Consider the following 13,424-nt stretch of genomic DNA (forward strand, 5'->3'; position numbering starts at 1 on the left):
CTTGCACCATATTGGTATTGGAGCAAAGATAGCTAAATTTATTTTTTTAAGCTACATGAACCGTGTTGGCTAGCAATCGGATGAATAGGCATTTGTGATACTGCTGCAAAATTATATGCGTGGAAATTAAGGCAAGGCCCGTTTTAAAATGTCATTTTACTAGCAACACCGAACCAAATAATTGCTTTGCTGAAAACCAAGCTTTCTTGTAATTTCCTTGGTTGATCAGCTTTCTTTATATTCGTAATACGCCAAATAAAATCAGGGCTTAATTGTAAAATTGGATAGTACAATCTGAAACTAAGAACAAAAGAGAATATATGGTAGGTATTATCTTGTCCCAGTCCTTATTATAAAAATTTTGTGGTTCTCCTAGTTAATGGCGAATCTTTTCCACGAAATCTTTTGGAATCCGACCCATATTCGTTTTACTGTCACTGTGGCTGGAACAGACCTTTTCCGTAGATAGCGTGTGATACATCTTCCTTTAAAATATAGCAAGGCACGTTTGCGGTTTGTATCAAGTCCAAGGACTAAAATTTAGTTAATATTGTTTTGCTCAGAAAAATTAGATTGCTGTCGGGGGATTAAGTTTACATATAGGAACAAAATGTGTATAGCCTACCACTAGATGCTTGATTTAATGCTCTTTTGAAACCTAGGCCTAATAGTTAATTCTACCACAATTGTGCTTAGCCCTCTGCCCAACAGGTTCAAATAGGCCTATAGCTAGGCCTGCTAACAAAAGCTTTGGTAAAATTATAGTTTAATGACTTCTTGCTATCTCGGAAAGGGGTTAGATTAGTAAAATGAAACTTGCAGGGATGGGTCTATAGGCTAAAGTAGCCTATGTCCTGGGAAGGTATTTTGAAGTACCTACTTCCACTCCTCCTAGAGGGTCCTGACCTTTGAAAATATGTGTGTTATAAAAGTTAAACCTTGCATAATAGATCTTCTGCTTGAATGAAGTACAACAAAATTGGGTAAATTCTAGCTAATTGACTTCTTGCTGTCTCAGAAAGGGTTTAGGTTAGGAAAATGAAACTTTCAGGGATGAATCTACAGACTAAGTATGTCCTGGGAAGGTATTTTGAAGCAATTATCTCTACTCCTTCTCCCTCTAGAGGGCCCTGACCTTTGATGACCTTTAAAAAGTGTGTGTTATAAAGTGAAACCTTGCAAAATAGATCTTCTGCTTAATTGAAGTACAACAAAATTGTTTTCAGCTTCATAACTTTGCTCAATTCCATTTTATAAGGTTTTAAAGATATGCAAGTACATTTCCTAAATTTTGAAAAAAAAAACAAAATATTTATATGGCTCCAAATTCTACTCAAATAACAGGAATTGCAGTTTCAGAACTAAAGGCAGAGAATGGCAACTAGTAACTGAAAATTAAGGTAAAATGTTGTTTTGTCAAAATTTCAATAGGCATAGACCTGTCATGTAGGCAAACTTCAGGGCCCTCTAGAGGGAGAAGGAACAGAGGTGTGTACTTTGAAATACCTTCCCGGGACATACTTTAACCTGTAGACCCATCCCTGAAAGTTTCATTTTTCTAACCTAAACTCTTTCCAAGATAGCAAGAAGTCAATTAACTAGAATTTTACTCAAAATTGTTTTCAGCTTCACAACTTTGCTCAATCCCAATTTATTAGGTTTTAATTAAATGTGCAAATACATTTCCTAAATTTAAAAAGAAAAACATTGATATGGCTCAGAATTCTACTCAAATAACAGGAATTGCATTTCCAGAATTAAAGGCAGAGAAAAAGCAACTGGTAACTGAAAATCAAGGTAAAATGTTGTTTTGTCCAAATTTCAATAGAAGTTCAGGGCCCTATAGAGAAGGAGTGGAGATGGGTACTTTAAAATACCTTACCAGGATATACTTTAGCCTGTAGACCCATCCCCAAAAGATAGCAAGAAGTCTCTAGACAAAATTTTAACAAAGCTTTTTGATTTTACAGGTATGCCACTAGGCAACATCTGTTGGTAAATGTATGACAGTTCATATTATTGACTTACTAATAAAGTGAACATACCCACAATGCCTTTTTCATGCTCTTTACAAATATAATAATTGCTTCTATTGCAAATTCTAAATTAAGCGCTTTTTGACCTAACCTAAGCTAACCTTATTGTAAATCATTTTGGCAATGAGAAAATGTAGTAATACTATGTAGGTAATCAAAGCTGCCCACTTGATCAATCTTCTTGTTTTGGTACTCAACATCACCTCTTCATTGTCACTTATTCCTAGTCATAGCAATTTAATCTTTTTAAAATTAATTTTTAAACCTATTCTTACACCCTGAACATACAAAACCTCATACAGGATCCTTAAATAATCAGATAATCCATGTCTAGGGGAGATTTACTATCCCAATTGGTCCTGTGTTCTCCCATTGGTTTTGCTGTGATCCTTAGGACAAAGTCCATCAAAATGATGAAACCCTACTTAACTCCTGATATAATACAAAATCAGCTACTAACCTCATTTCTTACCATAACTACAGCAATGTTATTCTTATATGTAGCTCTAATTACTTGAATATATTTTCTATCACACCCTACAGTAATAGGAACTTTGTTAAAGCTGTTCTGTTAGATGATTCAAATGCTTGCTCATAATTGATAAACTGAGGACCTTTTTAACTGTTTCCTTATAATTAATTGTGGCCCACTAACTGTGGGCATTTTTCCACTTTATTTACATCCCTCTTATACAGACCTAGCCTATACCAATTCAGGGTATATATTTGCACGTTAGTGAGTATATGTGTATGTATGTGTATGTGTGTGTATATGTATATGTATGTGTGTATGTATATATATGTGTATGTATATGTATATATATATATATATGTATATATGTAAGCCCTATAGATAGGTAGAGTAGCTCCATAGGAGGCTTAGGCCAAGTAGGACCTTGTCCCAGTGGGGCCCATAATAGAAACTGGGAAACCCTCCCCTGGGGGTCATAATTTCAGGTGGAGGAGGAAGAAGGCCCCTCAAATGTACACTCAGCAGGGCCAACTGCCGTGTTCACGCGTCAGATGAGTTACAAACCTTCTCCCAGTAATGGGTTAAATTGCATGGTGAAGCAGAACACCATCGTGGGAGGATCCTCTATAGGAGGACAACTGCAGCAGGGCGTAAGATCCAGATTTATGGACAACGGCCTCTGTAAAGGGCTGCCTCGACCCTTTCGGGGTACCTGCAAGACTGGGAAACTTGCCCCTCGAGGAAATTATAGCCTAGTAAACAACACAGCACTCGTACGGGATTCTGATTATTGGATAATTTTCTGGGCTTGGTTTGTTTTGATGGGCGTTTTCGGGCTGAAAAACCTCTTCCTAGCTAATTTATCTACTATGGGCTGCCTCCCCGTAGTAGCATAATATTTGTAGGCATGAATATATAATGAGTTGGAGGTAATGGGCTTGGGACTGTCTGTGCAGGATTTCGACTCTTGTTGATAGAAGAGCATCGCCAAGTGCTGAAAACCATGTTGTGACCAAGATGGGCCCAGGATTGCACAAAGCCTCCAACTTACTGGAGGTCCCAGGGACTTCTTGCTGTCCGGTTCTAAGCCGGCTTAAGCGCTTTGGTGTAGACTTGAGAAGATATGTTGGTCCCCATCCTGCACTGGTATCCGGGATCACTGCTTTTCTTGAGGCCAAAATAGTTTCAAAGATTTAAAGAACATGAAAATTGGAACTTGGAATGTTACGACGTTAAAAAATGACTATCGCATCGACATTTTGACTGACGAATTCAGACGGTTTGAACTGGATTTATTAGGAGTTTCAGAAACTCATATCCCAGGGGTAGGAAGCATGAAATTAGGTGACATAGAATTTGTTTACTCAGGAAGGAAGGATGGGGTACATAGACAGGGAGTAGGGCTCATGATGAATAAGGAAGCTGCTAAGTCTTGTTTAGGCTGGGAAGGTATTAATAATAGAATACTAATTGCTCATTTTATGACTAAAAAGTTTAGGGTATCAGTTATAGTAGTATATGCCCCCATTGAACCAACTGATGGAGATACTAGTGACTCAGATGAATTTTACTTACAGTTACAGGAGCAAATAGACAGGGTACCAGGTAGAAATATGGTGTTTTTGCTAGGAGATTTTAATGCCCAGGTTGGTAGAAATAGGGATAGATGGTATCCTAGCCTAGGTAATTTTGGTGTAGGAAAAGAAAACAGTAATGGCTATAGGCTTTTGCAATTTTGTAGGTATAACAACCTAGTTATAACCAATACGGTGTTTGGTCACAAAATGGCCCATAAGTTGACATGGTATTCACGTGATGGTAAGACAGCAAACCTTATTGATTATGTTATTGTAAACAGAAGACTAGCAGGATCAATACAAGATACTAGGGTGTATAGGAGTGCCGTTATTGATGTTAAAAGTAAAGATCACCATCTAGTAGTGTCTAAGGTTAATTTAAAGCTGAAATTTCGGAAGAGTAACTCCCTCCCAGAAAGTTATGATGTTGGTAGACTTCAGGATGAAAATTTGAGAAAAAAATTCCAGGAACAGTTGAGTACTAAACTTGAGGGTTTAAAATTTGACAATGTGGAAGATGGATGGAATAATTTCAGAAAAACAATTTGTGAAGTTGCTGATGGTGTCCTAGGGAAGAGTGCTAAGACAGCAACTAGGAATATTAGTGAAAAAGCTTTAGGTTTAATAGAGAGTAGAAGGGGTTTGTATAAGAATTATCTGAGCGATAGGTCGTATGAAAACAAAAGGAATGTAAAGAAGGTGGAGAAAGCATTAAAATATGAACTAAGGAGATGTGAAATGGAGGCGATGGATAAAATTGCTGAGGATCTGGAAGATGCGGCTAGATGGCATAATAGTAAAATATTATACTGGCATGTTAATAAATTGAAAGGGAGTAGCCGATCCGGACTAGTCCCAGTTAAAGATAGAAATGGGGTCACAATTAGTGATAAGGAAAAAGTTAAAGAAAGATGGGTGGAACATTTTGAGAATGTGCTAAACCGAGATACAGTTGCAGGAAAAGATATAGATGAAAATGAAAAAGTTTGTGATACCTTGGATGTGAAGGAAGATTTGTTTAGTGAGGAAGAATTAGCGACAGTACTAGAAGGATTAAAAAATAATAAGGCCCCAGGTGCTGATAGTATGATTAATGAGTTCCTTAAATATGGTGGCTCTGAGGTTAGGAATAAGCTACTGAAGATTATGAACATGATTTTTGAAAAAGGGGAAGTACCCAATGATTTTAGGAAAACCTTAATTAAACCACTGTATAAGAAAGGTGACAAGAGTGAATGTCGGAATTATCGAGGCATTAGTCTGGTCTCTGTAGGTAGCAAATTACTGAGTAATATGATACTTTTTAGACTGAGACATGCTGTAGACAAAGTTTTAAGGGAAGAACAATGCGGTTTTAGAAAAGGTAGAGGATGTGTCGACCATGTTTTCACTCTTAGGTTAATAATTGAGAAGTCCCTTCGTTGTCAAACACCTTTGGTCCTTAGTTTTATCGATTATGAGCAAGCTTTCGATTCTGTTGATAGAACAGCGTTAACAAAGGTCTTATTGTTATATGGTATACCAGAAAAATACATTAAAGTGATTTGCGCTATGTACGAGAATAATACTGCTGCGGTTAAGGTAGGAAATGAGGTTAGCAACTGGTTTTGTATTAAATCAGGAGTTAAGCAGGGTTGTGTTCTATCCCCCTTTATATGGATCATTTTGATGGACTTCGTCTTAAGGAGCACAGGAAAGGCAATTGGAGACCATGGAATCAAATGGGGAGGAAGAACGCTCCTGGACTTAGATTATGCTGATGATTTAAGCATATTAGATGAAAGTGTGAGCAAAATGAATGAATTTTTAGAGGTTTTACGAGTTCAGGGTGCTAAAATAGGTTTGAAAATTAATGTTAAGAAGACTAAGTCACTAAGGTTAGGAATAAGTGAAGATGAACAGGTGACCTTAGGTAACGAAAAGATTGATCAGGTTGGGAGCTTCAGTTACCTTGGTAGTATTATTAGTAAAGATGGTGGGAGCAGTGAAGATGTTAAAAGTAGAATAGCTAAAGCTCAGGGTGTTTTTTCACAGTTAAAAAAAGTTTGGAAGAATAGAAAGATAAGCCTACAAACCAAGATTAGAATATTGGAAGCTACAGTGATGACAGTGGTCAAATATGGCTCTGAAGCATGGACACTCCGAAAAGCAGATGAAAATTTACTAGATGTTTTCCAGAGAAATTGCCTACGGATTGTTCTGGGTACCCGACTGACTGACCGTATTTCAAACAGTAGGTTGTACGAAAAGTGTGGTTCAATCCCGCTTTCTGGGGCTATAATGAAAGAAAGGTTGAGATGGCTAGGCCACGTTCTACGGATGAAGGATGATAGATTACCGAAGATTGTCCTTTTTGGCCAACCGTCTGGGGCTACACGGAAAGCAGGTCGTCCTTGTCTGGGTTGGGAGGATGTCATAAATAAGGATTTATAGGAAATGGGAACTTCCTGGGAGGGTGTAAAGAGGGAGGCTTTAAATAGATTAGGTTGGAGGAGGAGCGTGCGTAGCTGTGTTGGCCTCAGGCGGCTTGGTGCTGCAGTGAGTTATTAGTAGTAGTAGTAGTAGTAGTATTTTCATATGATCAATCACTCAACTAATTCTTTTACAAGCCCCTCCTATCAATTAAACAAAAAGTATTTTCATTAATGTTCCTAGCTGAATTTTTAACTTTTTTCCAACCGTGACTTCACAAACTACTTTCCTAAAATTATTCCATCCATCCTCTATATTGTAAAATTTTAGACTCTCCAATTTAGAATTCAACTGTTCATGGAAAGATTATCTTAAATTGTCATCCTTGAGTCTACCAACATCATTGCTTCCAGGAAAATATTACTCTTCCTAAATTTTGGCTTTAGATTAACCCCAGACACTGCTACATATATTTACGTTTAACCTCAACAATAGCCCTTGGAAGCACTCCTATTTGCCCTAGTATCTTGTATCAATCCTACCAGTCTTTAGTTTAAAAATAAAACAATCAATAAGGTTAGCTGTTTTACCATCACAGGGATACCATATTAACTTATGGGCCACTTTATGACCAAATATTATATTGTGCATAACTAGATTGTTATACCTACAACACTGCAGCAGTCTGTAACCATTATTGCTTTCTTTTCCTCTACCAAATTTACCCAGGCTAGGATGCCATCTATCTCTATTTCTTCCAACCTGTGTATCAAAATCCCCTAATACAAAAACCATATTTCCACTTGGGACCCAGTCTATTTGTTCCTGTAGCTGTTGGTAAAATTCATTTGAGTCATTACTATCTCCACAGGGGCATAAACTATTATGACTGATACCCTGTATTTTTAGCCATAAAATGAGTAACTTGCATTCTATTATTAATACCTTCCCAGCCTAAACAAGACTTTGCAGCTTCCCTATTAATCATATAGGCTTAGTTAATAGTCTAGTCAAATATGTATATCTTTAGCTTTTGGCTAATCTTGGAAATACTTCCAAATGTTACCATGATTGGAAATAACATGAAATAAGGACGCTAGGTAAATTTTTAGTTGACAACATAATTTAGCTTGGATGGAAAGGAATGCATCACTTGATGCCTTTTTATGTCCTTTCATAATTCAATAATTGTTTCTGCAGGAAATTACATTTTGAGCCCCTAAGAGGGCCCCAGAAGGTAAAATAGTTTGTAGTAACCAAAAAAAAAAAAATGTTTCTAAAAAAAAAAATTGGTTTAATGAAAAATAAATGCCATTTGAAGGCAATTCAGAAATGGTAATTCTTATTTTCCTTAGTCTTTATAGTAAAATGTTATCTTGAAAAAAAAATTACATGAATTTTAATAAGAGCCTCAAACCCATCAAAGATGGCTTCACAATAATACTGATGCCATTATTGAGGGGTTTCTGGCTTTTTTAAAAAAAATTTTACAAATTTGTTTTACACTAACATTTTACTACTAAGACTAATGAAAATACAAATTACTATTTTCCTGAATCACCTACTAATGGAAATTTTTTCTTGATACCCAGTTTAAAAAAAATACAGTTTTGAATTTTTCCTTACTATGAACTTACCATTGAGCCCTTTTTGCCCTTTAAGGGCTCAAAATGTAACTTCCTGAGAAGCAATTATTGAATTATGAAAGAGCATAAAAAAGGCGTCAAGTGATGTATTCACTTTCACCCTTGCTAAATTATGATGTCAACTACAAATTTACCTGAAACCTACTGGTACTACTTTTATTTGATTAATATTTTACCTTTAGAATTCAGCAACTAATATATAAACTTATCTTCTACTCAACCAAGTCTTATCTCTGCATCTACTCTGTCTTTAACTAGTCTTAGTCTTAGACTATTTTTATCTACAGATAAAATAGCCTAAGATTAAGACTATACATTGTGTATAGGCTAGACTAGTCTTGCCTAGTCTAGACTATACATTGTGTCCAGGATTAGCAACCCACTGTCCATGCTTAGGAACTGTCTTTTTTAATCAAAATGCTTGTTTAAAATTAGGTACTAAGGAACTTACTCTCTATGGCCCTATTAAGGTGGGTGATGGTTAGATTTTTTATTTTCTTGATATTTTGCTAGCTAAAAGGTGAACATACCATCCAATGAGGCTTTCAATGCTCTTTCTGAATATAATTGCTATATTTGCAAATAGGTCCTTGCCTCCTCCCCTCTAATATGGCTAGAAATACCCCTAGGTAGTGTAGAAAAGCGTATAGATTTTGCAAGTTTGTGCTTTTTGTTTATTTTTCAGAAATAATTGACTCTTAATCCAAAATAAAGCCAAGGAATAAACACACAAAATCAGAAAATTTTTTACACAGCCCAGGGTTAATCCAGGTAATTGACCTTTGTTTACCACCCATTATCTTATCAGGATTTTACATACCTAGCTGTTTTTCCAAAATACAGAGGGGCAGCAATTATATGTTTATTTGTCTTAATTTCAGAATGTTTTTACCTTCTTTTGTAAAGTATCATTAGTGCTGAATGCCATTTATTATTAAATGAAACAGTGAAATGCAGATTTTGGGTTGCAGGAAATCTGATACTCTGATTGTATTCATTTTGAGGCACTTAAAAATTATAAAAAGAGAATTCAAATGTAAAAGTCATGAATTTTCAAATTTCTCAATGTATAAACCTCAAAGGAGTTTATATTTCTTGGAATTTAGTAAACTTAAGTTCTTTACTCCCTCGTATATGGTAAATTACCTTATTACTTTAGAATACATATGCAAGCATAGTGATAAATATATTTGGAAAGAGTGTTGAAAGGCATATTGGATGGGATGCTCACATTTCAGCCACCAGAAAAATAATTTGGGATAACCTGCTTTTCATTTGGCCTTGGATAGTTGGCTGATAAGGACAATCTGTGCCAATTTATCATCCCTCATCCATGGAAGGTGTCCTATCTATCTCAACCTTTTTGTGATTAGAGTCCTAGAAAGTGGGATTGAACCCTTTTTTTATGCAGCTTACTGTTTGAGAAACAGCCAGTCATTTGTGTACCCAAAACAATCCATAATCAATTTCTTTGGAAAACATCTAGCAAATCTTCCTCCATCATTTGAAATGCTAATACTTTAGAACCATACTTGAATCCTGTCATTACTGTAGCTTCTAATATTTTTTACATTTTATTTTTTCATATTTCATTTTTCTATATCTAATTCCTGTTCTATAAGTAAACTGAACTGCCAATAGGTTTAAACTATTGTAGACTACTAGGCATACGAAAATAAACATCAGCCAAAATGAATGAATAAAAACCAAAATAAACAGAACTTAAAATGAATAATCAATTGAACCTTAAAACAAACAGAAACTACCACAAACAGGAGCAGAACTGCCACTCTCTAAACCATCTAAGGGCCAGAGCATCATTCAGACTTTACTTCAACCAATTTAATGCTAACAACTCACTGCAGCACCGAGCTGTCTAAGGCCAACACAGCTGCAGATGCTCCTCCTCCATCCTAATCTATTTGAAGCTTCCCTTTTTATACCCTCAAGAGAAGTCCTAATTTCCTTGAAATATTTTCATATAACCTCTTCCCACCCTATTTGGGGATGGTTTGCTTTTTGTCTGGCCCTAAAAGGCTGGTGGAAAAGGACAATCCTTGGCAGTCTGTTTTCCTTCATCTGCAGAATGTGTCCTAGTCGTCTCAAAGTTTCTGTCATTATAGAAAGTAGGATTGAACTGCATTTTTTGTACAGCTTACTGTTTGAAATGTGGTCAGTCAGAGGGGTATCCCAATATTCTGTTGTCAGTTCCTCTGGAAAATATCTGACAAATCCCCCTATGTCTTTTGGAGCACAACCATGTTTCTGAACCATACTTGACCACTGTTATCACTATAGCTTCCAATATTCCATCTCAGCTTGCAGACTTATCTTCCTATTCTTCCACATTTTCTTAATTGTAAAAAAGTACCCTGGCCCTTGGATATTTTACTTTTAACAAATCACTGCATCCACTATCTTTGTTAAGAATACTACACAGGTATGTGAATCTATGCACTTGATCGATCTTCTTGTTACTCCTTTTAGTACCGTCTCTAATTCTCCCTCACATAAATAAATTTTCCTTCACTTCTATAGTGTCACTAGCTTTTTCAGTCTTTTCTATATTACTTTTTGTAAGTTTATAATGATCTAGTAGATTCTCAAAATGTTTTGCCCATCTTTCTTTAACTCTTTCCTTATCACTAATTGAGGACCCTTGAACTGGGTAAAATCCAGATTCACTATTCTGTCTAAATTGTTTAACATACCAACACTATATTTTGCTGTTATGCTATTTGCCTGCATCTTGCAGATATTCAACAATCTTATCCATAGCATCCACTTCACACCTCCTAATATAATCTTTGCTGTTAACATTAGTAACAACATTCTTATATACCCTAGTATCTTGTATTGATCTTGTCAGTCTTCAGTGTACAATAACATAATCAATAAAGTTGGCTATCTTTATTATAATGGGAGTACCATGAGGGTGCCATTTTAAGATCAAGTACTGTATTGTCATAAGTAGATTGTTATACCTATAAAATTGCAACATTCTATAACTGTTGCTATTTTCTTTTCCTGCACCAAATTTACCTAGTCTAGGATAGCATTTATCCATATTTCTACCAGCCTGGGTGTTAAAACTCCCTAAGAAAAATACCATAGTTCTACCTGGGCTTCTATCAATTTGGTAAGTAAAAATCATTGGATCCACTACCGTCTTCATCAGTTGGTTTTACAGGGGTATGTACTACTACATGGGTGCCTGTAGGGGAGGCAGGGGACGCCAGTCCCCTGGCTGAATGACGCTGCCTTATGTTTTCACATTTTGTTTTGAGATTTCTATTATATAACATTTGTAGTGCTGATTAGACCAGGTAAGCCCCCCTCCCTTAAAATTCAGCTTGTGGGCAACCATGTACTACTATGACTGACCCCTTGCACTTTCTAGTTAAAAATGAGGAACTGAAAACCCTTCCTTGGCCAATGAGAGAATAATTGAATTTTATGAGTCAATTTTTTAGAATTCCTTTGCCTCAGTCCTAAACACAGAACAACCATTACAGCACCAAGCCACCTCAGGCCAATAAAGCTACCAATGCTCTTCCTCCACCTCGATCTATAAAGCTTCACTCTTTACCTTATCTCATAGGTTTCAAATTTCCTTTGAATCTTTTCAATATGGCCTCTTCCCACTCTGTTTGGGATGATCTGCTTTTTGGTTGACTGCATATGGATGGCCAAAAGCACAATTTTTCCCAATCTGTTATCTGTAAATGACTTGAGTGTCACTTGTACTTTATATAAATGATAAATATTTTCAACAGTTTAGTTTTTATTTGCCCAAATATTGACAGAAAAACAAGAAAATTGCCATAATAATCAAGGTCATGTTTGCTAAAAACAAAATCAGTTTCTCTTTTATGACATTGATAAAAAATTGCTAGAACTTCCGGGAACAAAAATCATTATATATTAAACAATTCGCTCTTTATTTTTTTTTTTCAGTAATCTTAATTATTATAGTGATTTTTATGTTCTTTTTGTTGTTCTTATTGATGTTTCGGCAAATAAAACTCATGCTGTTCAAAATACAATATTGTTTCAATGAGATACAAATAACATTCAAGCCATTTAGGTTTTGAAAGGGAGGACAAGGGGACAGGCAGCACCACTTATATTTTTAAACTTTGATTAGCATTTTTTTTTTTATAGCATTGAAAGAACAACCCACCCAAAAGAAAAATAATAATAGCAATTCATGATACTGACTGTTCAACTTTGAGACTTGTGGTGTAATAAGTGAATAGTTTCTATTCAGAATAGACATGTCTTAGACAATTACTTAGACAATCATGTCCAGACAATTACTGGGGATTTTCTTTCAGAAAGGAGGATCTGGAAGAGGATGGGGTATAACCTTGAAGAATACATAATCTCGTAAAACTCTGGAGGTTCTTGGGTAAGGCTCATGGGCCCATTTGTGGTTTTGAGGTTAGGCCTTTATTGTTGTATTAATTATTATATTTTTCTGGATTTCAGATAGTATAAAGGAATGGGTTTAACAAAGCAGTACTTGAGGTATGTCCCGGGCTCAGTACTGAATGTAATTGCAAGTGCTAATTCTAACGTGAAATTCATAAAATACGATGGTCAGTGTGGACGATTTGTGGCTGTTGGAGCATGTGACAATGTTTACATTTGGGACACAAGAAAAGGGGAGAAGTTTTTTGAATTACCAGGATCTAAACATGAAGTGTCTATAATTGAGTCCTCAAAAAACAACACACTTGCAGTGGGCTACACAGATGGTGCTATCAGAATTTTTGACCTTAAGACTTGTGAATGCTTGGTGACCTTTTCTGGGCATAAGAGAGAAGTTACTTCACTGGGATTTGATGAAAAAGGACTAAGATTGGCCTCTGGTTCGAAAGTAAGTTGCTGTGTTTTTTTCCTCATTTTTTTCATCTTTACAAAGGTACAACATTTAGCTTGTCACCAAACATATGAGCAATTGACTTAGATGCAAGTTCCAGCTAAGACTTACAAGCTCCAATGAGGGAGATGATACCATCCCCATGGCTCAGGTTCCAAAAGGGGGTAAGTGCAAAATTTTCTTGGTGCAAAAACATTATGCTACTCAGCATTCATTTTTTTTTTAAATTTTATGCGCAATCAAGATTTTACTTCTGGCTTTGTCACATTAATAGAAAGTTTGGTTATTTCTTTTTTCTTCTTCTAATCGTTTAGGGTATGTATTTTTTTAGTGTGGTGTTAACAATATATTGGGTACTGAAGGCTTTGATCTAAGTCTCTTGACATCTTTTACCAA

At 35.9% G+C, this 13,424-nt stretch overlaps 1 long non-coding RNA gene across 2 annotated transcripts; it reads left to right on the top strand.

The window, feature by feature from the left end:
* The first annotated feature begins 446 nt into the window (after positions 1-446).
* Positions 447-12,928, top strand: LOC136035824 (uncharacterized). 2 transcript variants are annotated; one of them, XR_010619520.1, is made up of 2 exons: positions 447-513; positions 12,635-12,928. It is a non-coding gene; the product is annotated as an uncharacterized LOC136035824 (long non-coding RNA). The 2 variants fall into 2 exon arrangements; XR_010619519.1 differs by having other exon boundaries at positions 486-543.
* The last annotated feature ends 496 nt before the right edge of the window (positions 12,929-13,424 follow it).

The sequence above is a fragment of the Artemia franciscana genome, chromosome 14 (assembly GCF_032884065.1).
Source record: "Artemia franciscana chromosome 14, ASM3288406v1, whole genome shotgun sequence".
Taxonomy (NCBI): Eukaryota; Metazoa; Arthropoda; class Branchiopoda; order Anostraca; family Artemiidae; genus Artemia; species Artemia franciscana.